Source organism: Capricornis sumatraensis, chromosome 9 (genome assembly GCF_032405125.1).
Source record: "Capricornis sumatraensis isolate serow.1 chromosome 9, serow.2, whole genome shotgun sequence".
Classification (NCBI taxonomy): Eukaryota; Metazoa; Chordata; class Mammalia; order Artiodactyla; family Bovidae; genus Capricornis; species Capricornis sumatraensis.
In genome coordinates this window covers 59,614,053-59,640,653 of record NC_091077.1, presented here as the reverse complement: position 1 = coordinate 59,640,653, position 26,601 = coordinate 59,614,053, and the positions used below count along the sequence as shown (strand labels likewise).

Below are 26,601 nucleotides of genomic sequence, written 5' to 3'. Positions count from 1 at the left end.
TCATCCCTGTAAATCATTGGTATCATTTTTAGAATTTATCTCATTTAAATTGGAAAGAGCTTTTAAATAAAAATTTTTTTGAGAATGCTGGAGGATGGAGTAAGTAAAGTCCAAATAAACTTTAGAAATTATCTCTCACCTCTGGCATAAATGAATCGGAAAGGATTAAGTGGAATATTTCCTGCTGTATCAGTGAACAGGGATGTCACAGTCACCAGCAATTGCAGCCACCATGGATGGTGAGCTGATGAGCTCTGAGGGAACTCAGGAAGGAAAGAATACCTGTTGTCTAGCAGCCATCAGACTGCAGCCACTCCCTATGGTGAGCACTCAGGAAACTCAGGACTTGAAAACACAATACTGGCCCCAGATAGCTAAGGTGCATATCAGAGGAATGATTTCAGTAAGCCAAGTCTCCTTCATCTTCCCATACATAAAAAATTGCTAAATTCCTTAACTTGGGATATTTGGTTTTGTTTATTAACAATAGACTACCTGCCTTTTGTTGCAAAACTTCATAACCTGGCTCCTCCCCTCACCTCCTCAGAGCAGTTCTCTCAGGATTACTTGAGATGCTGTCTCCCAGGCTTGGAGTCCTAAAAATCTCCACCAAATAAAACACAGCTCTCAACTTTTAGGTTGTGAATATTTTTTAAGACCACAGGACAAATGAGTTATTTACTACATTTAGAATCAATTTTAATTGCTTTCACCAAGGTGATTTTATAGGTCAATGTGTCAGTCTCATCAGATTAATAATATAATGATGTCAATATAAATTAAAGCAGCCATGAAATTAAAAGATGCTTGCTCCTTGGCAGAAAAGCTATGACAAACCTAGGCAGCGTATTAAAAATCAGAGATATCACTTTACTGACAAAGGTCAGTATAGTCAAAGTAATGGTTTTTCCAGTAGTCATGTATGAATGTGAGGGTTGGACCACAAGAAAGTTGAGCACTGAAGAATCGAGGCTTTTGAAGTGTGGTCCTGGAGAAGACTCTTGAGAGTCCCTTGGACAGCAAAGAGACCAAACAGTCAATCCTAAAGGAAATCAACCCTGAATATTAATTGGAAGGACTGATATTGAAGCTGAAGCTCCAATGTTTTAACCACCTGATGTGATGAGCCAACTTAGAAAAAGCCCTGATGCTGGGAAAGATTGAGGGTAGAAGGAGAAGGGGGCAACAAAGGATGAGATGGTTGGATGTAATCATTGACTCAATGGACATGAGTTTGAGCAAACTCTGAGATTCAGTGAAGGACAAGGAAGCCTGGTATGCTGCAGTCCATGGGGTCACAAAGAGTCAGACATGACTTAGTGACTAAACAGTAACAACATAAATTAAAGCAACAGAAATATATGAAAATTTCTCCTGCTACAAAAGTTATGCAAGTGAAAGAGGAGAGTGAAAAATCTGGTTTAAAACTCAATATTCATGGGGAGGGAAGTGGGAGAGATGTTCAAGTGGGAGGGGACATGAGTAAACCTATGGCTGATTCATGTTGATGTTTGGTAGAAACCAACACAATACTGAAAAGCAGTTATCCTTCACAGCAAGTATCCTTCAATTAAAAGTAAATTTTAAAAAATCTCAGCATCAAGAAACTAAGATCATGGTATTTGGTCCCATTTCTTAATGGCATATAGATGGGGGGAAAGTGGAAACAATGACAGATTTTGTCATCTTGGGTTCCAAAATTACTGCAGATGCTGACAACAGCCTTGAAACTACGACACTTACTCCTTGGAAGAAAAGCTATGACAAACCTAGACAGCATATTTTTGAAAAGCAGAGACATCATTTTACTGACAAAGATCTTAAAACTGTGGTTCTTCCAGTAGTCATGTATGGATGTGTGAGTTGGAGCATAAAGATGGCTGAGCACTGAAGAAATTGATGCTTTTGAATTATGTTGCTGGAGAAGACTCTTGAGAATCCCTTGGATAGCAAGGAGATCAAACCAGTCAGTCCTAAAGGAAATCAACCCTGTCTTTTCATTGGAAAGACTGATGCTGAAACTGATGCTCCAGTACTTTGGCTACCTGATGCAAAGAGCCGACTTACTGGAAAAGACTCTGATGCTGGGAAAAATTGAGGGTAGGAGAAGCAAGTGACAGAGGATGAGATGGTTGGATGTCATCAGCAACTCAGTAGGCATGAGTAAATTCTGGAGGAGGATGAAAGACCTGGTGTGCTGCAGTTCATGGGGTTACCAAGTTGGACACGACTTGGCGACTAAACAATAACAACAACAAATGTTATATCACTATATTGTAAGATCTTTAAACAGCTCTCCTGTGTTTGGGGCATTTTTGTTCTTTGTGAGTTGAGTATGTCCTGTGTCCTGGATGCTGTTAGTCAAATCCACTTCAGTGAAGTATTTGGAAGAGAAGAATATGGGGATGCAGGTGCCATGGGAAAACCATTTTCTGGCTTTGAGAGGCAGTGGAGGATCTGGTTTTGGCGGGAGGTCAGTACAAGTAGTATTGGTTCTAATGGCTACCCATGACCAGAATGTGAACTGTGGCTTCTGTGCCCAGAGGTGTTCAGTCAGTGAGTTCAGTCACTCAGTTGTGTCCGACTCTTTGCAACGCCATGAACCACAGCACACCAGGCCTCCCTGTCCATCACCAACTCCCAGAGTTCACCCAAACCCATGTCCATTGAGTTGGTGATGCTGTCCAACCATCTCATCCTCTGTCATCCCCTTCTCCTCATTCCTTCAATCTTTCCCAGCATCAGGGTCTTTTCAAATGAGTCAGCTCTTCGCATCAGGTGGCCAAAGTACTGGAGTTTCAGCTTCAGCATCAGTCCTTCCAATGAAAACCCAGGACTGATCTCCTTTAGGATGGACTGGTTGGATCTCTTTGCAGTCCAAGGGACTCTCAAGAGTCTTCTCCAATGCCACAGTTCAAAAGCAACAATTTTTTGGTGCTCAGCTTTCTTTATAGTCCAACTCTCACATCCATACATGACCATATGTATTATGGTTTTTCCGGAAAAACCATAGCCTTGACTAGATGGACCTTTGTTGACAAAGTAATGTCTTTGCTTTGTAATATGCTGTCTAGGTTGGTCATAACTTTCCTTCCAGAGGTGGTAGCAATGTTGAAATTTTCCCTGACGTAGTCTCATAATGTTGTTTGTGGCTTTCTGGTAAACTGGACTCCAACCCTAACTCTTTTATCTTCCTAGAGATTCTGAAACTTCCTAATGTCTTTTAATAAATGTCTTCTCTGTCTAAATTAGCTGAAGAGTATTTTTCTGTTTGCAAATATAAATGCTAGCTAATAACCCTTGTATGATACTATTTGGCTAAAAGAAATTATGTTTGCATAGAAAAAAATATCTCAGTGATTATTTCTGCCAGGTGGAATTTCTGGAGATCTCAATCTTTTATGAATTTGCTTCTCTTCAGTTTTGAAATTTTCTACAATGAGTAGAAATTATTTCTTATGTCAAAGCTTCTGGATAGTAAATACATGGGGAAATATGTTATTTTATAGCATTAATCCATTTATGGAAGATGAGAAATGAGAAATTCTATTGATTTTCTGAGATTAGGTTGATATTATTGTTTTTTAATTATTTATATTTATTTATTTATTTATTTTTAATATTTATTTTTACTTTATTTTACTTTACAGTACTGTATTGGTTTTGCCATACATTGACATGAATCCACCACTGGTGTACATGCGTTCCCAAACATGAACCCCCCCCTCCCACCTCCCTTCCCATAACATCTCTCTGGGTCATCCCTGTGGACCAGCCCCAAGCATGCTGTATCCTGCGTCGGACATAGACTGGCGATTCAATTCTTACATGATAGTATACATGTTACAATGCCATTCTCCCAAATCATCCCACCCTCTCCCTCTCCCTCTGCGTCCAAAAGTCCGTTATACACCTCTGTGTCTTTTTTGCTGTCTTGCATACAGGGTCGTCATTGCCATCTTTCTAAATTCCATATATATGCGTTAATATACTGTATTCGTTGTTTTTTTAAAAAATAGGAGTCATAGCCATAGCAGTTCATGAAGATTTCGGGGATGGCATTCATTGCCAGCATTATCTTTGACTAACTGTGTGATCTTGAGTACATCATCGTCTTTTGGGGTTTATGTTCTATCATTTGCACAGTGACTGAGTTGGGGTAGATAAATGATTTTTAAATTTGGCTCTCTATAGCCTCGTGTTTCTGGCAAAGGATAAAAGGATTACGTGTGCCAAGGGCTGCAGTGCCCTATACTTTAAATTAAATGAGAAAAGATTGACATGCATTTGTCTTACATGTTGAATTTCAAAGTTTTTTTTTTTTTTTAAGTTTCCTGACTTGTAACAGATTTGAGAAACTATGGACCTAAATTATCTCTAAGGTCACTTTTTGTCCTGATATTCTATGATTTATTACTTTTCCCACTGAATTGCCTTTATTATAATACTAGGTAGCTTTACACGCACACACACACACACACAACACTAAAGTACAGAATGCTGAAAGAACCTCACATTTTTACTCTAATGGTTTCTGATCATATCTAAGAAGCTAGTTCCTTTTTAAGAGCTCACTTGCCTTAAGAAAAGCATTTATCTGTTTGTGAAGAATCTATCATTATATTTGCCATTGACAGTTTATTTATAGAACATAAAATACATTATTATTATTATATATTATGCTATGACTAGAATATGAACAAATGAACATAATTTCACCAGAATTACCTAAAAAGTAGACTATTGTTGCTGACTATAACAATTTAATATCCTTTCACTATTAAGCATAATGAAGAATAACAGTCTCATTGTCAGGAAGTTCAGTTCAGTTCAGTTGCTCAGTCATGTCCGACTCTTTGTGACCCCATGAACTGCAGCACGCCAGGCCTCCCTGTCCATCACCAACTCCCAGAGTTCACTCAAACCCACGTCCATCAAGTCAGTGATGCCATCCAGCCATCTCACCCTCTGTCATCCCCTTCTCCTCCTGCCCCCAATCCCTCCCAGCATCAGAGTCTTTTCCAATGAGTCAACTCTTCACATGAGGTGGCCATAGTACTGGAGTTTCAGCTTTAGCATCATTCCTTCCAAAGAACACCCAGGACTGATCTCCTTTAGAATGGACTGGCTGGATCTCCTTGCAGTCCAAGGGACTCTCAAGAGTCTTCTCCAATGCCACAGTTCAAACGCATCAATTCTTTGGTGCTCAGCTTTCTTCACAGTCCAACTCTCACATCCATGCATGACCACAGGAAAAACCATAGCCTTGACTAGACGGACTTTTGTTAGCATAGTAATGTCTCTGCTTTTGAATATGCTATCTAGGTTGGTCATAACTTTCCTTCCAAGACATATGCCTGATTAGGGAGAAAAGAAATAAGAGGCATATTAAGGAGGATGTTGTATTATTTTCTTAGTTTAATGGAATCAAGTCAGAAGGAAGAGAAATTGTGGAGCAAATGATGAAAAGTCCTATTTTGTAAGGTAGATGTGAGATTTGAATTTCTGCTACTTTACTAGTCCAGTAACTGGCAAGCCAAGAAAATATCATAAAATTGGACCTGGAAGGTCTCCTACCTGAAGAAAATTCAGATATCTTCTAGAGAGACACATGCTGAACCTAGGTTGTCTAAAATTCTCACAAAGTCCCACCAAAGATGAACTTAGTATATGAGGGAAAAGATTGCTTTCAGTGAGTCATGCTATGCTATGCATGCATGCTAAGTCGCTTTAGTTATGTCCGACTCTGTGTGATCCCGTGGACAGCAGCCCACCAGGCTCCTCTGTCCACTGGATTCTCCAGGCAAGAATACTGGAGTGGGTTGCAGTCAACAGACCCCCAGATCAATAGGATTTTAACTTAGAGAACTTGAGATAATAGACCAATGTAATAGAAGCTACAAAATAATTGCTTACAATGTGTAAAACTATAAAAGAAGAAATCAATACCATAAGATAGTCAAGAGGTAATATTCAAAGAAATTATGACTGAAATTTTTCCAAAATTGATGGAGATCAGTATTAATATATAGTAATCATAATGCATCCTAACCAGAATAAGTGAAGAGTAAACAAATTTTAGTGAACTTGTACAACATTAAAGATGTATAGAAGACTATTAATAAAAGTTATCAGAGGGAAGAATAAGTTTAAGTGCAGAGCAGCAGCAGACTTTCAGCGACCATAAAGGCTGAAAGACAAAGGACTTTCAAAGAGCTGAGAGGAAATAATTATTAATTTAGGCATCTGTATCTAATCAAAAATCTTTTGATTTTAATTAAAAAAAAGACATTTCAGGCAAGACTAAGAGCAATTATATTTGAGTCCTTCACTTAAGTATTAAGGGTGGAATTTAGGAAGAAGGAAACTGAGCCAGAAAGTAGAAATACAATGCAAAAAGCAATATTAAGCAAAGAATTTGATGAGCATATGGATAATACTAAGCAAGTATCTGTTATGCTGTTGTATGAAAATAAAATAATAATAGTAACGATATGATAAAATAAGAACAAGGTGGAACTAAGGATATTTCAAAGACCTAGGTATTGGAATAGGAAAAACATGATGAAAAATAGAAAAAAATGATATTGGAATAGGAAAAAACATCTTTAATGAGACATAAAAATCATAACCTATAATAAAAGGTTGCTATGTTTGATTACATTAAAATTAAAGCTTCTATATGGCAAATATACTAAAACAAAATTTTTTAAAAAACACGCCAAACTAGAGAAATTATTTGTAAACCATATAACCAACAAAGAATTAGTGCACGGAATATACAGTCCCTACAAAGCAAGAGAAAAAACCAAACAACCAGAAAATGAGAAATAGGGAATTTTTTGAAAAAGGAAATTGAATGACCAATAAATAAATGAAAGTCTACATGTTCTCAGTAGGAAATACTTATTACCACACAGGAGATACCATCTGATACCTATCGTATTGGTGGAAATCAATAAGGCAAAGATATCAAATGTTGACACATAATGTAGAGAAACGAGAGCTCTTATTAATGGGATAATTTAAAAATATAATTATTTTAAAGAGCCATTTGGCAAAATTTTCATCTATATATTTTGCAAAATTTTAATATAACTATTTTGAAGAGCATTAGAATTAAAGAACCCACACCCAGTAACTTAGCAATCTGCCTTCTAGGTTTTCTCATTAGAGAAACTGAACTTGTGCACAGGAATATTCATAGCAGTTAGCTTATGATAACAAGACAGTGGAAACAAATTCTCTGTCCCTCATAGGAGAATGGAAGCTTTAGCTATACTTGGTTTTTCCCTATCGTCAAAGCCCAGTGCTATCCTAAAGTTTAACCTGTAGTCAGCTGTGATAGGGCTTCCCTGATAGCTTAGTTGGCAAAGAATCCAAAACAGGGAGCAGGAGATCCTTTCATGTGCATCTTTGATGTCTTCTGGAGAGGTGTTAAGTCTGATTTACTGACTCTCACTTCTTGGTAGGACTTTCTCTGGAACCCAGGTGGGAGGATAAGCAAGAAAAGAGGAGAGCCCTCTACTCAGGACTGTCTTGTTTCCTCAGAGGTTTGGTTAAAGGAACATCATTCTCTCCCACAGTTTGGATCCCCACATAACCAGCTTGGAAAGAGTAAACAGTAATTAGTTATATAAAGTGACAGAAAAGATACAGACACAAATTAGTGAAGGAGGATGAAAGCACAAATGTATCATTATGTGGGAGGAGCAATCATCCTACCTTTCAGAGTGCGGCTTGGAAGAAAAGCCTGTAAAAGGTAGGCTCATCCCAGACAGAATCTTGATGATGTTCTGAAAACCCTCACCCCCATCATCAAGCTTCCTCTCACCCCCAGGGCCTCAAAGTACCCCTACCCTGTACCAGACCAGTTTGGTGTGATATAAGCAAGTTTGAGTTCCCATCCCATATCCTCCAGTAGCTTGCTCTGTGATTTAAGAATGCAATCTGCCTTTCTAAGCTTCACATTACCCATCCTCAAATGAAGAAGTGGAATCAGACCACTTCTACATTTTTTCCTACCTCTGATATTTTATGCAACTGTAAATATCTTTATGATATTTCTCTCCATGCCACAAAATTAGCCCTGAATCCTTTACTCTTGGTCATGTTTTATCTACCGCTAAGAGTTGGGGAACTGTACAAAAAGGATCTTCATGACCTGGATAATCACGATGGTGTGATCACTCATCTAGAACCAGACATCTTGGAATGTGAAGTCAAGTGGGCCTTAGAAAGCATCACTACAAACAAAGCTAGTGGAGGTGATGGAATTCCAGTAAAGCTATTTCAAATCCTGAAAGATGATGCTGTGAAAGTGCTGCACTCAATATGCCAGCAAATTTGGAAAACTCAGCAGTGGCCACAGGACTGGAAAAGGTCAGTTTTCATTCCAATTCCAAAGAAAGGCAATGCCAAAGAATGCTCAAACTACCGCACAATTGCACTCTTCTCACATGCTAGTAAAGTAATGCTCAAAATTCTCCAAGCTAGGCTTCAGCAGTACGTGAACGGTGAACTTCCAGATGTTTAAGCTGGTTTTAGAAAAGGCAGAGGAACCAGAGATCAAATTGCCAACATCCACTGGATCATGGAAAAAGCAAGAGAGTTCCAGAAAAACATCTATTTCTGCTTTATTGACTATGCCAAAGCCTTTGATTGTGTGGATCATAATAAACTGTGGAAAATTCTTCAAGAGATGGGAATACCAAACCACCTAACCTGCCTCTTGAGGAGTCTGTATGCAGGTCAGGAAGCAACAGTTAGAACTGGACATGAAACAACAGACTGGTTCCAAATAGGAAAAGGAGTACGTCAAGGCTGTATATTGTCACCCTGCTTATTTAACTTATATGCAGAGTACATCATGAGAAACGCTGGACTGGAAGAAACACAAGCTGGAATCAAGATTGCCGGGAGAAATATCAATCACCTCAGATATGCAGATGACACCACCCGTATGGCAGAAAGTGAAGAGGAACTAAAAAGCCTCTTGATGAAAGTGAAAGAGGAGAGTGAAAAAATTGGCTTAAAGCTCAACATTCAGAAACGAAGATCATGGCATCTGGTCCCATTACTCCATGGGAAATAGATAGGAAAACAGTGTCAGACTTTATTTTGGGGGGCTCCAAAATCACTGCAGATGGTGACTGCAGCCATGAAATTAAAAGACGCTTACTCCTTGGAAGAAAAGTTATGACCAACCTAGATAGCATATTCAGAAGCAGAGACATTACTTTGCCGACTAAGGTCCGTCTAGTCAAGGCTATGGTTTTTCCAGTAGTCATGTATGGATGTGAGAGTTGGACTGTGAAGAAGGCTGAGCACCGAAGAATTGATGCTTTTGAACTGTGGTGTTGGAGACGACTCTTGAGAGTCCCTTGGACTGCAAGGAGATCCAACCAGTACATTCTGAAGGAGGTCAGCCCTGGGATTTCTTTGGAGGGAATGATGCTGAGGCTGAAAGTCCAGTACTTTGGCCACCTCATGCGAAGAGTTGACTCATTGGAAAAGACTTTGATGCTGGGAGGGATTGGGGGCAGGAGGAGAAGGAGACGACCGAGGATGAGATGGCTGGATGGCATCAATGACTCTATGGATGCAAGTCTGAGTGAACTCCAGGAGTTGGTGATGGACACGGAGGCCTGGTGTGCTGCAATTCATGGGGTCACAAAGAGTCGGACATGACTGAGCGACTGAACTGAAATGAACTGAACTGAACTGAACTGAAGAGTTGGGGAAATTACATTTTGGCCCTGATACCAAGATGTCTTCAGGAGCCAGGGAGGTAATATAAATTTCTGAAGCAGGCAGGTGTGACATAGTAGGGGGCAATGTGGGTGCTGGGGAACTGGAGAGTGTCTGCTTACGGGAAAGGCATTCACGTGCAAATGTTTCATAAACATTGTGCTGAACAGTTTTCTGGGGCTGGGTTTGGGCCAAGAGCCACTAGTGTGCAGCCTCTGATTAAAAGAAAAGGAAACTCTGTGATGGAATTTTGGATATCGATCACAGGAGGTTTAAGAGGACCAGGGGCAGCAGGGAGTGAAGAGATGAGAGATGTAAGAGCATGTTATAGTCAGTCATCTTTTGCTCTCTCATCCAGCATTTATCTAACTCTTTAGGCAGGTAGCCTGTGATAGATTTCACCCCCAACCTCATCCTCTATTACACATTAGTTGAATTTAGTCAGTTGAATTTTTTTTTTTTTTAAAGTGGCTCAGACGGTAAAGCGTCTGCCTGCAATGCAAGAGACTTGGGTTCAATCCCTGGGTCCAGAAGATTCTCTGGAGAAGGAAATGGCAACCCACTCCAGTACTCTTGCCTAGAAAATGCCATGGATGGAGGAGCCTGGTGGGCCACAGTCCATGGGGTCGCAAAGAGTCGGACACGACTGAGGGACTTCATTTTCACTTTCACTTTATAGCTGCTTTACACTGCTGTGTCAGTTTTTGCTGTATAGCAAAATGAATCAGCTCTATGTATACATAGATCCCCTTTTTTGGATTTCCTTCCCATTTAGGTAACCACAGAGTACTGAGTGGGCTCTCTGTGCTATACAGTATACGCAGTAGTGTATGAATTCAATCTCAATCTCTCAGTTAAGTCCACCCCCTTCCCCCTTGGTATCCATATGTTTGTTCTCTACATTGTGTCTCTATTTCTACTTTACAAAGTCATTTATGCCATTTTTCTAGATTCTACATATATGCATTAGTGTACAATATTTGGTTTTCTCTTTCTGATTTATTTTACTCTGTATGTCAGTCTCCAGGTCCCTCCATGTCTCTGCAAATGACACAATTACATTCCTTTTTATGACTCAGTGATATTCCGTTGTATACATGTACCATATCTTTATCTATACCTCTGGTGTTGGACATTTAGATTCTGTGTCTTGGCTATTGTTAATAGTGTTGCAATGAATATTAGGATGCATGTATCTTTTTGAATTATGGTTTTCTCTGTGAATATGCCCAATAGTGGGATTGCTGGGTCATATGGTAGTTCCTTTTTTAATTTTTTAAAGAACTTCCATACTGTTCTCCTTAGTTGCTGTATCAATTTACATTTCCAGCAAAGTAAGAGGGTTCCCTTTGGTCCATACCCTTTCTAGCATGAATTGTTTGTAGACTTTTCAATGATGGCCATTTTGATTGGTGTGAGGTGATACCTCATTGTAGTTTTGGTTTATATTTCTCTAATAATCAGTGAGTCAGTTGGATCTTGAGGCAAGTCCTGGGCTTCACTTCATTCCTGTTCCACATGAACGGTTGGAGTAACTTTGTTCCAAGATCTCTTCTGCATCTTATATTCTACAAAGCTAAATATGAAATCTAAAGTGTCTCTGAGTACCATGCTTTGCTGACCTGATTTATGTCGATTATGGAGTGACAGTTGAAAGAATGAAGGGCGTTAGTTTAATAGGCACAAAATGTTTTATATGCTTTTATAAGATGTGAGAGAGCTTTTGAATACCACTTGTCTCTACTGAAAGTTGAGTGAGAGGGGGTGAAAAGCTTAAAAATAAATAACAGGTAAAATTAGACAAAGGAAGTTGTATAACCAAGAAACAAAGATCAAATGAAAATGCCAAGAGGACTGGATTTTGCACTTCGCAATGCAAATTTCACCATCAAGTTGATATTAAAAGACTGGAAACTTCTGGATTCTGATGTCGTCAGTTCTAGGACCAGAGTTTCAATAGTAACTCTAGGGTATTAAAGAACCAGCCAAAAAAAAAAAAAAAATGACCAAGCATCTTCCCAGAGAACAGCTGCTCCATAGAAATGCCTTACAAAGTGCTCACCGTCTCCAGGGTCTTTTCCTGGCTTGTGTGAGGAGTAGGTGTTTGGTAGGTGCTCCTCTAGGCTTTTAAGGTTCTCCTTTCTAATATAAGGGGCTTCCCTGGTGGCTCAGACAGTAAAGCATCTGCCTGCAATGCGGGAGACCCAGGTTCAACCCCTGAGTCAGGAAGAGCCCTTGGAGATGGAAATGGCAACCCATTCCAGTACTCTTGTCTGGAGAATCCTATGGACAGAGGAGCCTGGTAGGCTATACACTCCATGGGGTCTCAAAAAGTTGGACACGACTGAGCTACTTCACTTTCACTTTCTAATATAAGAGTTATGATGGTGGTGGTGGTGGTAACTAATATAAATTTATGAGCATTAATTGTATGTGCCAGAAGCTGTGATAACCACTTTATAAATATTATCTCTAAGCCTCAATTTATTCATCATTAAAATGTAGGTGTGTTAGTCTCTGCCTCATTCTTTTGTAGCATGAATAATTATTAGGGACCTAATCAGTAGCAGTCATCCAAGGAGCTTCTATACTAGGTTCATTTCAAACATCTGCTCAGGAGATAAAATAATGAAAACAGAGAAACTAACCCTGAGTATATTCAGTGCCTGGAAGCAGTTGTCATTGTTTCTTTGTATCCAACTGATTTTTTTCTGTATAGTGAGCACCATTGTTCCTATTGGATGCCTGAAGCTTATGGGGCCAAAGTGGCTTTCCATGAGTGTCAGAACTTGTAGATGCCCCCCAAGATTTCTTGCTCTCTGCAGTGCTCATTCCTTCTGCTGTGTACTCAATGGAACACTAATCTAGGTACTGCAGTGTAGGCATTTTGCAGATGAAATTAAGGCCCCATGTCAGCTGACCTTAAAATAGGGAGATCATCCAGGTAGGCCTGAGCCAATCACACGAGTCCTTTAAATCTAGGGCTGGAAGTAAAAGTCAAGGAAGTTGGAGAGGGAGTTGATGTGGGGGAAAATGCCTACTGGTTTTGAAGATGAAGGAGGAGGCCCCCTGGCATGGAACATGGGCAGTCCCCAGGAACTGTGTGTGGCCCCAGCTGACAGCAGCACAGAATGGGGGCTCCAGTCTTTCAACAGCAAGGATTTGAATTCTGCCAACAAACATGGAAGCTCGAAAGAGGACCCTGAGCATCCCATGAGACCCTGATCTGCCTACATCTTGATTTCAGCCTGTGAGATACTGAGGAGACAATTCAGTCATACTGTGCTTAGACTTTTGATCTACAAAAATAAACTAAAGACTGAGTGTTGTTTTAGGCTGTTAAATGTGAGGTAGTTTGTTATATAGCTATAGAAAACTGAGGTGCTTACCCTGAGAAACCTGACTGGCCAATGACAGAGCAAAAATTTGAATTCAGGCCTGGCTGACTCTAAAGCTTTTATTCTAAATCTCTGTTCTATTGGGGAATGGTGCAAATTCCAAATGTTATATTATATATTTTAAATTGTTAGTGCAAGTTTAAACAAGTATTAATAAATGATGTAGTTGATTTGGAATAAACACGCTGAACTATGAGGACAATAGATTGCCTGAAAGTTAACATATTCTATGAGTAACTCAACCTAAAATATTATTAAAATGAATGTGAGAGAGGAAAGTTGGCCATGACACCAGGCTTAATTTAAAAAAAAAAGGATGGTGACATATAAATACTTAAGTGTATTTTTCTAGTTGCCAGATTAACTTGGCAGTATCTGACAGCTATGAGCGAGCTGAAGAAATTCTTCTGTAAGAAAAGAATGGCTGGAATTTGGACAAATAGAACTTGGTGTGCAGAAACCCAGAGGCTGAACATTGCCACGGGTTCTGTGGTATTTTGAAGGATAACTGATTTCCAAAGTCTAGCACAAGTAGAAGAGGTGGACAAAGGAACATCACAGTTGTCCTGTGGAGTGGCCACTGGACTTAGTGTAAGGATGTCGTGAGAACCCTTCCCCATAATGTATAATAGACAGTAGCTGTAAAGAATAATAGTAGTGTTTATCAGGGGTTCCCTGTGTGCCAGGCATTTCTCTAAATGCTTTTCATGAATTTCCTCATCCAATCCTTAAGCAATCCTGAGCGATTAGTACTTGTGATTATCTCTGTTTTAAAGATGAGAAGCCTAAGATGGGAAACTTGAATAATTTACCCTAGGTAAATATTAAGCATTAACTGGAACTCAGGCATGTCTCCAAAGTCTATTTTATTAGTTGCTGGATCCTTCTCCCTGGAAAAAATGTTAAAGTTCTAGGAAAATGTATTTTTGTTAATGAGGAAAGTGTACTTAAATGATTAAGAGATAATGTTAAATGAAAGTATAAGTTACATTATCACATAAAAAGGAAAGACACTGCTCAAACCATGCTATATATATTGAGTAGAGAAGAACTAATAATCAGTAACAGTGTATATCTTTGGAGTATGACCAAATGGACATTGGATAATAGTCAAAATGAGGTTTAAGGTTATTTAAAATGTTTGATTTGTTTCTAGAGTATTTACAATTTATTACTAATTATTACAGTAATTAGTATTACAATTTATTTATCTATATCATTTGATATAGATCGAATGAACAAAGTGACACATAGTATAATAGAAAAAATTTCCAGATACCATCATCCAGTTTAGGAAATAAGGCATGACAGATATGGTTGAGTCCCTCATGTTTGCATCGCCTTACTTCCCCCAACAGAGGCAGTTGTACCTGAGAATTTGGAGCCTGTTGTTCTCTTGTATTTCCTTACACTATTTAGTATATAAAGCATGTATTTAAAAATTATTTGCAGTTTAATGAAATAGCCATGTTTCATGTTTTTAACTTTATGTAATAATATAGTATATGTATTATTATACAACTTAGCTTTTTAAACTCAGCATCATATGTACAAAATGTATTGATACTGATATGTTTATCTAGTTTAATTTTTTTCACTCCTGTATAGTCAGCTATAGTTTGTTTTTTGGTTCTGTTGACAAACATTTAGATCATTTCTAGTGTTTTGCCATTACAGAAAATTATATTATCATGTCACTGGGTATATGTGTACATTTCTGTAGATTCTGTGCCTAAGAGTGGTTTGTAGGGTATACATCTTGACTTTATTAGGCAGTGCCCAGATCCTCTCCAATGTGACTGTACTTCTACCAGCAGCTCCTAAGAAACTCCATTGTTTCAGATCTCTGTCAACACTTGGCCATGACACATATTAATTATTACAAACCCAACATTTTTTAACTAAAGAATCTACATGTCTTCTTTAGTACTTACATGTACCCGTGTACTTACAAAGAAAGGGAAAGGGGAGGATAGAGGGAGACAGAGACATAGAGGCAGAGAGAGAGAGAAAGAGAAAAAGGAAATCAGGCAAGAGGCACAGGAAAGGAATCCCACTGCTGAACCAGAGTGCAGCTTTGGTGTTTGAATAGGGCCAAACTGGAGCCCCAAGCAGGCTGAGCTGAGGTTGAGACCTCTAGGTAACTGACCAGGGCTGCTTACTTCTCCTTTTATTAAAGGCTGTGTTTTGTGAAAGTGTCAGTCACTCAGTTGTATCTGACTCCTTGCAACCCTATGGACTGTAGCCCGCCCGGTTCCCCTGCCCATGGAGTTCTCCAGGCAGAAGTACTGGAGTGGGTTGCCATTCCCTTCTTCAGAGGATCTTCCGACCCAGGGATTGAACCCTGATCTCTTGCCTGGCAGGCAGATTCTTTACCATTTGAGCCACCAGGGAAGAACTGGAGGTTGAGAGCAGGCTGTAGTGGTTCCAAGTTGGTGAGAAGAGACAGGTAGAAGCAGGTAGACAAAGAGAAGATGCGCTCAGAAGCTCTTCTCTTGACTGGACCATCAGACAGTCAGCCCTTTTATCTACAGATGATGTGGCTCATTTTCAGGGTGCTTGGTGGTTAACTCCCATGTGGCCAGAGTCATTAATTATCCTGTAATGCTGCCTTCTCTTGGGATACAATAATCAGCTTCACTATGAGGACATTTTAACAGCATAAACCAGAGAAAATTACTTTATGTCACTTGGCGATTTATGAAAAGTAAAATGAATTCCGTGGTGGGTGGAAATTTGACTTACTGTAGAATGTCAGAGATAAATAATTTCCCTGAGAACGTAAGAAGGTACCTTATAGTACAGGACTCATGGTGCCTCAAGCCCAATCTTCCATCACTGACTCTGGCAATGGGGAGGTGTTAGTGGGGTGATGAGATGGTTCTTTTTCCCTTATGTCAGCATGTCAACTTTGACACAAGAAGTCTGTTTTTGGCACACACCCATTCAGAGGTTTTCTTGTGCACTACATACACACCCATAGAGAGAGACTTAGATAAGAGTGAAGGAATGAAGTGCATCTTTTTGAAGCTGAGTTTCCTTATCTGAAATGTCAGTTATAATAACAATCCTAATCTCTCTGAAACATGTGCATTAAACAGGAATATCCAGGGAAGTTTTGCTAACTGAAGGCTGAATTCAGATGCTAATTTTAAAAATCTTTTGTGTGTGAGTGTGACAGCCTTTAATGCAGTTTCTCGCATATTTTATCTGTCACTACTTAGTCTGACTGGTTGCTAATGGGCTTGGGTGAACAGCTGATTGTTTCCTCACCTAACCACTTGCTGTCTTATCTGTAACTGAATAGGGAGGCTTCTAGTAAGGTTCTGGTTTTTAATAAAGAAATTTGGTAGAGCTACAAATCTTGCTATAGGGGTTTCTTCTAGCAGAAGTCTTTTGCCTCGTTTTTGTCTGATTTTTTTGATCATCATCTTTCCGCAAGGAGAGAGGTAATATGATTGATTCTCTTGTGAAGAAGAGAAGCAATGATGCAACAGTGATGGTCAGCCCACATTTTCGTCTGTTTCAACTGAGTAAAATTTGCGCCAGTGCTTGGCCATTTAGCTGGTTTCAGAACTACTTATTTCTCTCTAAAGATCTGGCTGCATTTAGTACAGGGTTCCACCATGCCCAATTTGTTTTATTTTATTGTGGTAAAAGACTCATGTATAAACTTATAACCATGGGCTTCCTTATTGTTCCTCTAATCTATTATAATAGATGGGGCTTTCCTGGTGGCTCAGCGGTAAAGAATCTGCCTGCAATGCAGGAGACACAGGAGAGGTGTCTCCGTCTGGAAGATCCCCCAAAGGAGGGCATGACAACCCTGGAGGAGGGCATGATACTCCAGTGATCTTGCCTGGAGAATCCTGTGGACATAGGAGCCTGGTGGGCTACAGTCCACAGGGTTGCAGAGTCAGACACAGCCGAGCAACTGGGCACACATGCTCACAGCCTATTAGATAGCGAGTAGGCATTGTGGTGTTGCTGACTTGCAGTTCTCTAAGCTTTTCTGGCACCCTGTGCTGTTGGGTAGCTCACTACATTGAGAAGTTTTGCAGGGTAGCTCTGGTGATTAGGGTAGCAATGAAAAGTATCAGACTTAAATGCCAGAATGTCTTCACTGGACCCATGAGGTACACCACTGCTCACTGTGCTGCTTGTGGTGCTCATCATGCTACTCACTGTTCTCTCCTGGGCATGCTGTACGTTTGAATATCATACCCCCCTCATGGATGTGTGGGGATGTGTGTCTAGATCTGGCCAGTTGTTGAGTGGAAGTGACATGAACCACTTCTAGGCAGGGGCATTTCATTACCAGTTTGTGATACACACATGCACCCACCCACTGCCTGGGTTCTCCTTCCCTCTGGCATGGCAGCTAGCAGCATTTTGAGTGAAGTGAGTGAAATCCCTCAGTCGTGTCCAACTCTTTGCCACCCCATGGACAGTAGCCTGCACCAGGCTCCTCCATCCATGGGATTTTCTAGGCAAGAGTACTGGAGTGGGTTGCCATTTCCTTCTCCAGGGAATCTTCCTGATCCAGGAATCGAACCCAGGTCTCCCGCATTGATAGATGTTGTCTGAGCCACCAGGGAAGTCCAACTTTCAAGCAGCATTTTAGATGGTGCCTACTCTATCAGTCTGGGTCTGTGAGTGAAGTGATGAGCAGAGCCTCCCTGACCAACCACCACGAACATGTATATTGAGTGAAAAATAACCCTTTGTTATTTTATTACTATTATTAATTCTTTTGGTCATGCTATGCAGCATGCCGGATCTTCGTTTCCTGACCAGGAATTGAACCCACACCCCCTGCATTGAAAATTTGGAGTCTTAACCATTGGACCTCTAGGGAATTCCCTAAACCTTTGTTCTTTGAAACTGCTGATGATTGGGAGTTGCTCATTACCAGAAAGAATCTAGCGTACTCAGACTGACACAATGATGACTGAAGGCCCTTTCTGAGTAACCTTCCCAATATAGCATTTCAGCTATACAAGTGGATTAAGCTTGTAATCTGAGAAAAAAGGTATTTGTCATTTTCTCTTTCGTTGAGTTGAATTCTACCTGTCAGTATTTTCCCTCACTGGATCCCATCACACTTTTCAGAGCCACTTGACAGTGTTTCAGAGACTAGAGTTTGCCATCCCAGCACCTCTGAGCCTTTTGGCCTTTAGGCTGAAATCCCCATTTCCTCAGCTGCTCTATTTGTGATGCAAGGAATAATTCAAAGGGCTTTAAAAAATTCTGGTTAACTTTCTCTAGATATTTTTTACATCCTTGGATAATCATTATCCAAGACAATTCTCGGGGTAGCCTTAGACTTCTAGCATCTTTATCATTCCTGTATTTAAGATCCCATGACTTATCGGTGGTATGTGATGTTCTAAGGTAAGAAGGGTGAGGGCTAGTGAAAAAGTGTTAGGATCAATGGATTTACTATCCTAGGAGAGTCCAAGAGTTTCTAGAGTCATACTGCTGAAGGAATGGGTTCTTAAGATAGGAAATAATGGTTGGAGAGTGAAAATATTTGAAATTGAGTAGTTGGGAGTTACAACTATTGGTAATAAATTTAAGGTTTGAACATTGGAGTAACTGAGGAAGTATGGAACACAGCTTACTGTAGGAGAGCAGGTTTAGAAACTGATATTAATAGTTCTCAAAGGAGTTTCAAGGAAGTTAGAACATTTTTAAGACATAGCATTTATACTCATCTGTATTCCAGATTATGTATCTTAACTTTTAGATTACCTTCATAAATTATACCACTAATTATTGAATTTTCTCTAACATGTTGGAGCATTTATCCTAGTACATCATAGGTTCTGCAATTAGGGAGATCTAGGTTCAAACCTTGAATTTACCATTTCCTGGTTGTATGGCTTGGGCACATCAGTTTGAATCTTTGAGTATCTGTTTCTTCATCTGAAAATTGGATAGATTTGGAACAGCCATCTTGTTTTGACAAAGGAATGAGTTGATGCCTTCTGCTGGCATGTGGTGGCACTAAGGTAATGATAACAACTAATATTCTTTATCCCATTATTATTAGAGAGGCCAAAGAGGCCTGAGGTATTGGAAAATTGCCACGGTCAACCCTAAGGGAATATCCTAATTATATTACCTCACATTATGTTACATTACATATTGCAGCCTAGCATTTGTTTTCAAGCTAACCAAAAAATTAATTTTTCCAGCTCAGCAGTTTCTAGGACAGAGAAGCATTTCTACCCCGTAAATTACTGAGAATGAATAACACACACACACACACACACACATACACACACACACATACACACACACCCCAGAATGCCACAAACTTGATTTGTCAAATTAGATATTCATAAGATAATGAAATACAGCTTTTTACAGAAGATGTGTATTATAGCTGTTAAAAATCCTTCAGGGTTGTGAATGAGAGAAACTTAAAGCTAGAGTAGATCTTTCTGATTTTCTTGGTAGATAAGTAGTATGGTGCCTCTGCCCCTGCTCTTTTATTTCCAACCTTTGACATTCACTGATCTTTAACTGCTTTTTTCCAGGACTGATATATCAGGAAAACTTCAGTGCTTTCATTTTAGACAAGACACCTGAAGTTCAGGAGAAGAAAAGCCAGGCTCTTGAAAGTCATTACACTTTGCTAGACTAGTGATTCTTGACCATAATCTAGACCACTACCCTGCCCTATTTTAAACAAACATTTTGTAATAACCCTTGACTATACAGAAATGAAATCTGAGGGTAATATAACTTATCTATTTGGCACCCTACTCCAGTACTCTTGCCTGGAAAATCCCATGGACGGAGGAGCCTGGTAGGCTGTAGTTCATGGGGTCACTAAGAGTCGGACACGACTGAACGACTTCCCTTTCACTTTTCACTTTCATGCATTGGAGAAGGAAATGGCAACCCGCTCCAGTGTTCTTGCCTGGAGAATCCCGGGGATGGGGGAGCCTGGTGGGCTTCCGTCTCTGGGGTCGCACAGAGTCGGACACGACTGAAGCGACTTAGCAGCAGCAGCAGCAGCATTCATAATTAAATTATGCACATATTTCCTTAACTACAATACAAAAAACAATAAATCAAAAGTTATTTATAATAAAATATGTTTCATTATATAAATGCTCAGATTTGTCTACAGTATAAAACATAATAAAGCAGTCAGATACGTGTCTGCACATTAAATCACTGTGAATGCACCCTACTAATGACAGTCAGCACAGGTGTGTTGGATTGTCAACTCTAGTACCACAGGTGGGATAACTATTGGTGACATTTAGAGAATCCCTGTTCTGAACAAAATGAAAACATAATTTCCCCTTCATTTAGTGTATATAAATTACCATGCAAAAAATTATTAGTGTTTATATGTAAAAGGGGTTAAGTTCTAAACTGAGTAATTATAAACCAATTTTTACTTACACAGATGGGTGATAGGACATTCTAACATGAAGAATGTGGGATGTGATCTTTTTAATGAGAGATTGTCCCTCATATTATAATGTCACCTGTCCTCTCCCTAAATGCCTACGTGTGTGTGTGCTAAGTCTCTTCAGTCCTATCTGACACTTTGCAACCCTATGGACTATAGCCTGCCAGGTTCCTCTGTCCATTCTTGTCCAGGCAACAATACTGGAGTGGGCCATGCCCTCCTTCAGGGGATCTTCCTGACCCAGGGATTGAACCCCCGTCTCTTGTGTTCCCTGCCTTGCAGGCAGTTTCTTTACAGCTGAGCCACCAGGGAAGGCTTAAATGCCTATAGTGTTCCCCAGTCATAACCACAAACCTAGGCCCCACAAGGATCTTAAAGTGCTTTTGGGGGTATTAACACTTCTACTGAGAACCGTGTTCTAGGTATGTTTGAAAATTACTAAGGCCAAAGGCCTTCCAAAATAACCCTACAATTGTCCCTTTATGCTCTGCATTCCAGATATGTCAAAATGTAAATCTGGGGTCATCCTTTTTTTTTTTTTTGCTTGTGCTGGATCTTCATTGCTGCACAGGGGTTTTCTGTAGTTGTGGCGAGCAGTGACTACTCTTTGTTGTGATACATGGGCTTCTCATTGGGATGGCTTCTCTTGTTATGGAGCATAGGCTCTAGGCACGCGAGCTTTAGTAGTTGCAACACACAGACTCAATATTTGCATCACATGGGCTTTAACTGCTCCAAGGCATGTGGAATCTTCCCAGACCAGGGATTGAACCCATGTTCCTTGCATTGGCAGGAGGATTCCCACACACTGTACCACCAGGAAGTCCTGATCATGCCATCCTTTATGCCGAATTTCTTTAGACAGTTTGTGACTCCACTGAACTCATGATGAAGACCTAAACACTTAGCCCAGTCTGTGGTCCCCTTCTGATCTGACCCTGTTGACCCCAACTGCTGGTGGCTCCCCTGGCTTCCAGCACTCCAGTTACGGTGGTCTTCTTTCACCCGCTAGAATACATCATATTGTTTTCACTGCTACACTTCCAACCCTGTGCTGTGCTAAGTCTCTCAGTCATGTCCTACTCTTTGCAACCCCATGTAGCCTGCCAGGCTCCTTTGTCCGTGGAGATTCTCCAGGCAAGAATACTGGAGTGGGCTACCATGCCCTGCTCCAGGGAATCTTCCCAACCCAGCGATCAAACCCAGGTCTCCTACATTACAGGTGGATTCTTTATCAACTGAATCACCAGGGAAGCCCCCCTAACATTTCCTACCTGTTTTCAGTTAACTCCATTCCCACTTTAAATTGCAGCTCAATGACCACACCTTCAGGAAAGTGTTTGCTGATCTGGAAACAAAGTTAGCACCACCACGTGCATCCCTTCTCATAGCCTCCACTTTTGTAGCAGCTGCAGTTTTACGTATATGCATAGTTGGATTCATGTCTGTCTGCTCTGATAGCCTCTGAGCTTTCCGAGGGAAGGAACCGTGCCTGCTCTCTCTTCTCAGTGACTGAAATAGCGAAGCCCCTCACATATTCTGTTGAATGCATACACAAATAACTGAGTAGACAAAGGGATGGCTGAATTAACAAATGAGCAAACATATGCTTATAGCTATGCTAACATTCCTGGGCCAAGTCTAGTTGAGTCAGTGAATTTATTTGTTTTCTAATTGCAGCAGAGCTCACACCCAACTGCTTAGAGAAATTAATGCTGTCATGTTTGACTTATTTGGCAAGAACAATATGTTAACCTTCTAGCGTGAAGTAAGAAGTGTTGTGGTTGAGAAGTACAAGATGAGATTCACAGTAGAGGGTGTAGTACTTCCTTATTCTTCGGTTGAACAAGCAATACATAAATCTATTCTTGTCATTTCAAATTCCAGTAATATCCCAAAGGAAAAAATCTCCCATTATCTTCTAGTCCTCCACCCAAAACATTTATGATTGACAATTGGTTGTACATTCAAATGGCCATAACCTCTGAATTTAATTATATATATGTATTTTTATGCTTACATAGCTCTCCTTCTCTCCCTGGTTTTATTTTCTTTCAAATATAATTTTATTTGGACATAAAATATGTAAAGTCTTTGTGGAAAAGATAGCATGTTTGATTTGTAAGTAGGTTATTAAAATGCCTGAAAGCAGGAGTTTGGTCAAAATAAATGTTATTTGTTACAGATCGAATTTTGTCTCCTCCCACTCTTATGTTGAAGCCCTAACCCCCCAGTGTGGTGGTATTTGGTGATGACATCTTTAGGAAATAATGATAATTAGATTTAGAAGAGTCCCTCATGGTGGTGTTAGTGCCCTTTTAAGAAGAGAAACCAGATATCTTACTCTCTCTTCACTGTGTAAAGACATACAGAGAAGGCAGCCTTTTGCAAGTTTATAAGAGAGTTTTCACCAGAAACTGATCTGCTGGTATCTGGTTCTTGGACTTCTCAGCCTCCAGAACTATGATAGAATAACTTTTTGTTGTTTAATCCATTCAGCCTATGATATTTTGTTATGGAAGCCTGAGTGAGCTAAGGCATTATTGTAGCAAGTGATATAACCATGATTTCCAAGATAATCTTATAGCATCATTTATTCCTTAACTTAAACAAATATTTGTTGAGTGCCCACTATGCACCAGGAAAACAAAGGCTCTGCTTTCATGATGCTTACAGTCTTCTGAAGGGTAGGGGTGGGGTGGGAGATACATTCAGTAGCATTACACAACCAAGCAAGGAAACAGGCAATATGTTAGATAAATGTCATGAAGGAAAATAAACTATTGGAAGGAATTTTACAAAATTCAAGTATAAGAAATGCCTCATTTCTTTTAATCTCTAAATTGGTTAACTTTTTAATGAAACCCTCAAGTGGGTTTCAGGGAGAAATTTAATCTCAGACGTTTGGAGGGCTTCTTCCACTTGATGGGACAAGCTGGGCCTTTTACTTTCTAGTCTACTCTGATTACCACACCAGGCTAGTTGTCGCCTTTTACCTGGTCCTCGGAAGAAAGGTGGGTTTGCTGCTTCCATAGCAAGTTGACATTGATTACAGGCGTTGGTCTCCATGGATGCTGAGAAGGAGTATGGTCTTCCTTCTAGCTCTTCTTGGAATCTACAAATCCCTGCTTTCTCCTTGTTATAGCTCTTCAAACCTTCCTTCCTCCATTGTTGGATATGTCTGCCTTTAGGTCAGGTGGCTATGCTCTCATACTAGAAACTGCTGCCTTCAACTCTGCAACTTAAAAAACCCATAACCAATGTTGCTAATAATTCAAAATACAAATTTTAGTTTTCTTCTTGGGACAGAGGAGAAAGATAACTACTCATTCTTTCTAGTCTTTTTTTGTGGTATTAAGAAAAAGGTGACAAATCAATCTCTCAGTGTTATTTTTCTGGACCTTTATGTAAAGACACATTTTTATATATATTAAAAAAAAGTACTTGCTTTTAGCACTGATAATATTAATGAAAACTTTCCCCTGTTGTTAAATATTATTTTCAATCCTGGATTTTAATGGCTTTGTAAATATTAAATAAATATAAAACTGTTGATGTAACTGATGCTCAAATTTAGATATGTTGTCTCCAATTTTCCTAATTATAAGCAATATGGTTATGACTCACATAAATCTTTAATAGCAGTTCTAATACTTTCTTAAGGTTAAATTCTTAGAAGTGAAATAATTGGAGCATGAATGTCTTTAAGATTCTTTTTACATTTGTCATAAGCATAATCTGGACATGCATTTATGAATTGTAAACAGTACAGTTCTTAGGTTTGACAAGTGAGAAATCCCAGCAGTCATTTTTAAATGATCTTACTTAATAAGCTCTAGAATGTCTAGTAGTATCCAGGTGGAGAGGCTAACTCTGATGTGTCTATCCTTGGTTGACACCACAGTTACTCTCTACCCACCTTCCTTTTTTCCCATTACTGCCCAGCCTGCTCTTTTGGGTTGTGTTCATGGAGGTGTGAATGAGTGTGCTTGTGTGATAGTGAACTTGAACACAGAGCCTTTCTCTTCAAAATCCTCATGCCTATCAAGATGTTAGACATCCCCCACTTATTTTATGCTTATGGCAGCTCTGTATGCTCCCAAATTCTTAGTCCTTACATTTGTATGTTATTGTTCTTTAGTCACTAAGTCAAGTCCAACTCTTTTGCAACTCCATGGAATATAACCCAACAGGCTCCTCTGTCCATGGGATTCTCTAGGCAAGAATACTGGAGTGGGTTTCTATTTCCTTCTCCAGGGGATCTTCCTAACCCAGGGATTGAACCTGTCTCCTACGTTGGCAGGCAGATTCTTTACCACTGAGCGACCAAGGAAACTTCCAAACTCTATCTCCATATCTGAACTTTCAGCACATTTTTTTTCCTTCTCTGTTCAATCACATTTGCTTTTCTACTAGCTCTGTCTGGAAGAACTCCAGTGCATTCTTACTATCTCTCATCTCTGGACTCTATTTTTACTTGTTATTTCAACAGCCTCCAGCCAAATTACAACATGCTGTCATAGTGATCAGTCATCGACCAGACTTTCTTGCAGTCCTATGAGCTCGAGGACCAGGAAAAATGTAAATGCCATTTGTGCATTTTCAAAATGAACAGAAAAGAGGAATACTAATAGCTAACATGTATTGGGCATGTAGTATATGCCAGGCAATATCTTAAGTGTTTTACGTGTATTTTCTTAATTACTGCTTACAATAGCTTCAGTGCCTAGGAGATGACTAGAAGATATATTTAGAAGTGTTGTTCTAGGAAATAGGTTTGGAATTATTGTTAGCCTTCAGAGCAAATTGTGGGAAAGGCTTCTATTATTCGCTGGAGAAACTAGCAAACTATTTGGTAATCTGTAATGTTAGCCATTGTAAGTTGTAATTCCAAGAGATGATTGATGACCCTAATACTCCTGACCAGGGAGTGGTTTAGATGTAGGATTAAATAGACCTGTTTAGTTTAAAAAAAGGAAAACAAAAAACAAAAAAAGCCAAAAAACCTCTTTCAGATGAAAGAAGAAATTGCTTAGCATTAGTCCCTGGTGGCTCAGAGGTTAAAGTGTCTGCCTGGAATGCAGGAGACCCAGGTTCGATCCCTGGGTTGGGAAGATCCCCTGGAGAAGGAAAATGGCAACCCACTCCAGTACTCTTGCCTGGAGAATCCCATGGAGGGAGGAGCCTGGTAGGCTACAGGTAAAGGCTTAAACTCTAGCAATCACTCTGTGTGAACCCACCAGGCGCCCCCGTCCCTGGGATTCTCCAGGCAAGAACACTGGAGTGGGTTGCCATTTCCTTCTCCAATGCATGAAAGTGAAAAGTGAAAGGGAAGTCGCTCAGTCATGTCCGACTCTTAGCGACCCCATGGACTTCAGCTTACCTTTAAATATATTCCCAGAGAATACATTTAATTGAATATCATTGGACGTGAAAGAGCCTGCCAGGTAAAGGAGGGGAAAGAGAGGTGGGGCTTAACAAGTGTGTCCCAGCTCCCTGTGTGGGCATTTGAGTACTTTCCTCTGGTAGAGTTATGGAGCAGTGTCAGAAATAATCCTGCAATGCAGGAGATACAGGAGACATAGGTTTGATCCCTGGGACGGGAAGATCCTCTGGAGCAGGTAATGGCAATCTACACCAGTATTCTTGCCAGGAAAATCCCATGGACAGAAGAACCTGGCAGGCTATAAGTTCATAGGGTTTCAAAGAGTTAGACATGACTGAGCAACTGAGCATGCATACACTCATGTCAGAAATAAAGCTGGAGAACTAAGTAGGGACTGGGTTAAATGAAGTCAAATTTGATACTTTACCAAAATTACAATGAGACTACTTTAAGAATTTTGGACAGGCCAGGGGTGATGGGCTAATTCCTTTTTAGCCCAAAAATACAGAAAGAAAACATTTTGGCTTCAGTGCTGACAATGGGTGGGAAGAGGAAGAGACAAGGCAGAGATGACCAATGACAGGTGACTCCATTCATTCATTTATTCCACAAATACTTTTCTAGTGAGTACT

The 26,601-nt window shown here is 39.9% G+C and overlaps 1 protein-coding gene and 1 non-coding gene across 2 annotated transcripts in view; both read left to right on the top strand.

Annotated features, from left to right (window-relative positions):
* Positions 1 to 26,601, top strand: part of HTR4 (5-hydroxytryptamine receptor 4) — a 175,473-nt gene that overhangs the window by 73,448 nt on the left and 75,424 nt on the right. The gene's annotated exons all lie outside the window — the stretch shown is intronic.
* TRNAS-GGA (transfer RNA serine (anticodon GGA)) lies at positions 25,626 to 25,697 on the top strand. Its single transcript has one exon. It is a non-coding gene; the product is annotated as a tRNA-Ser (tRNA).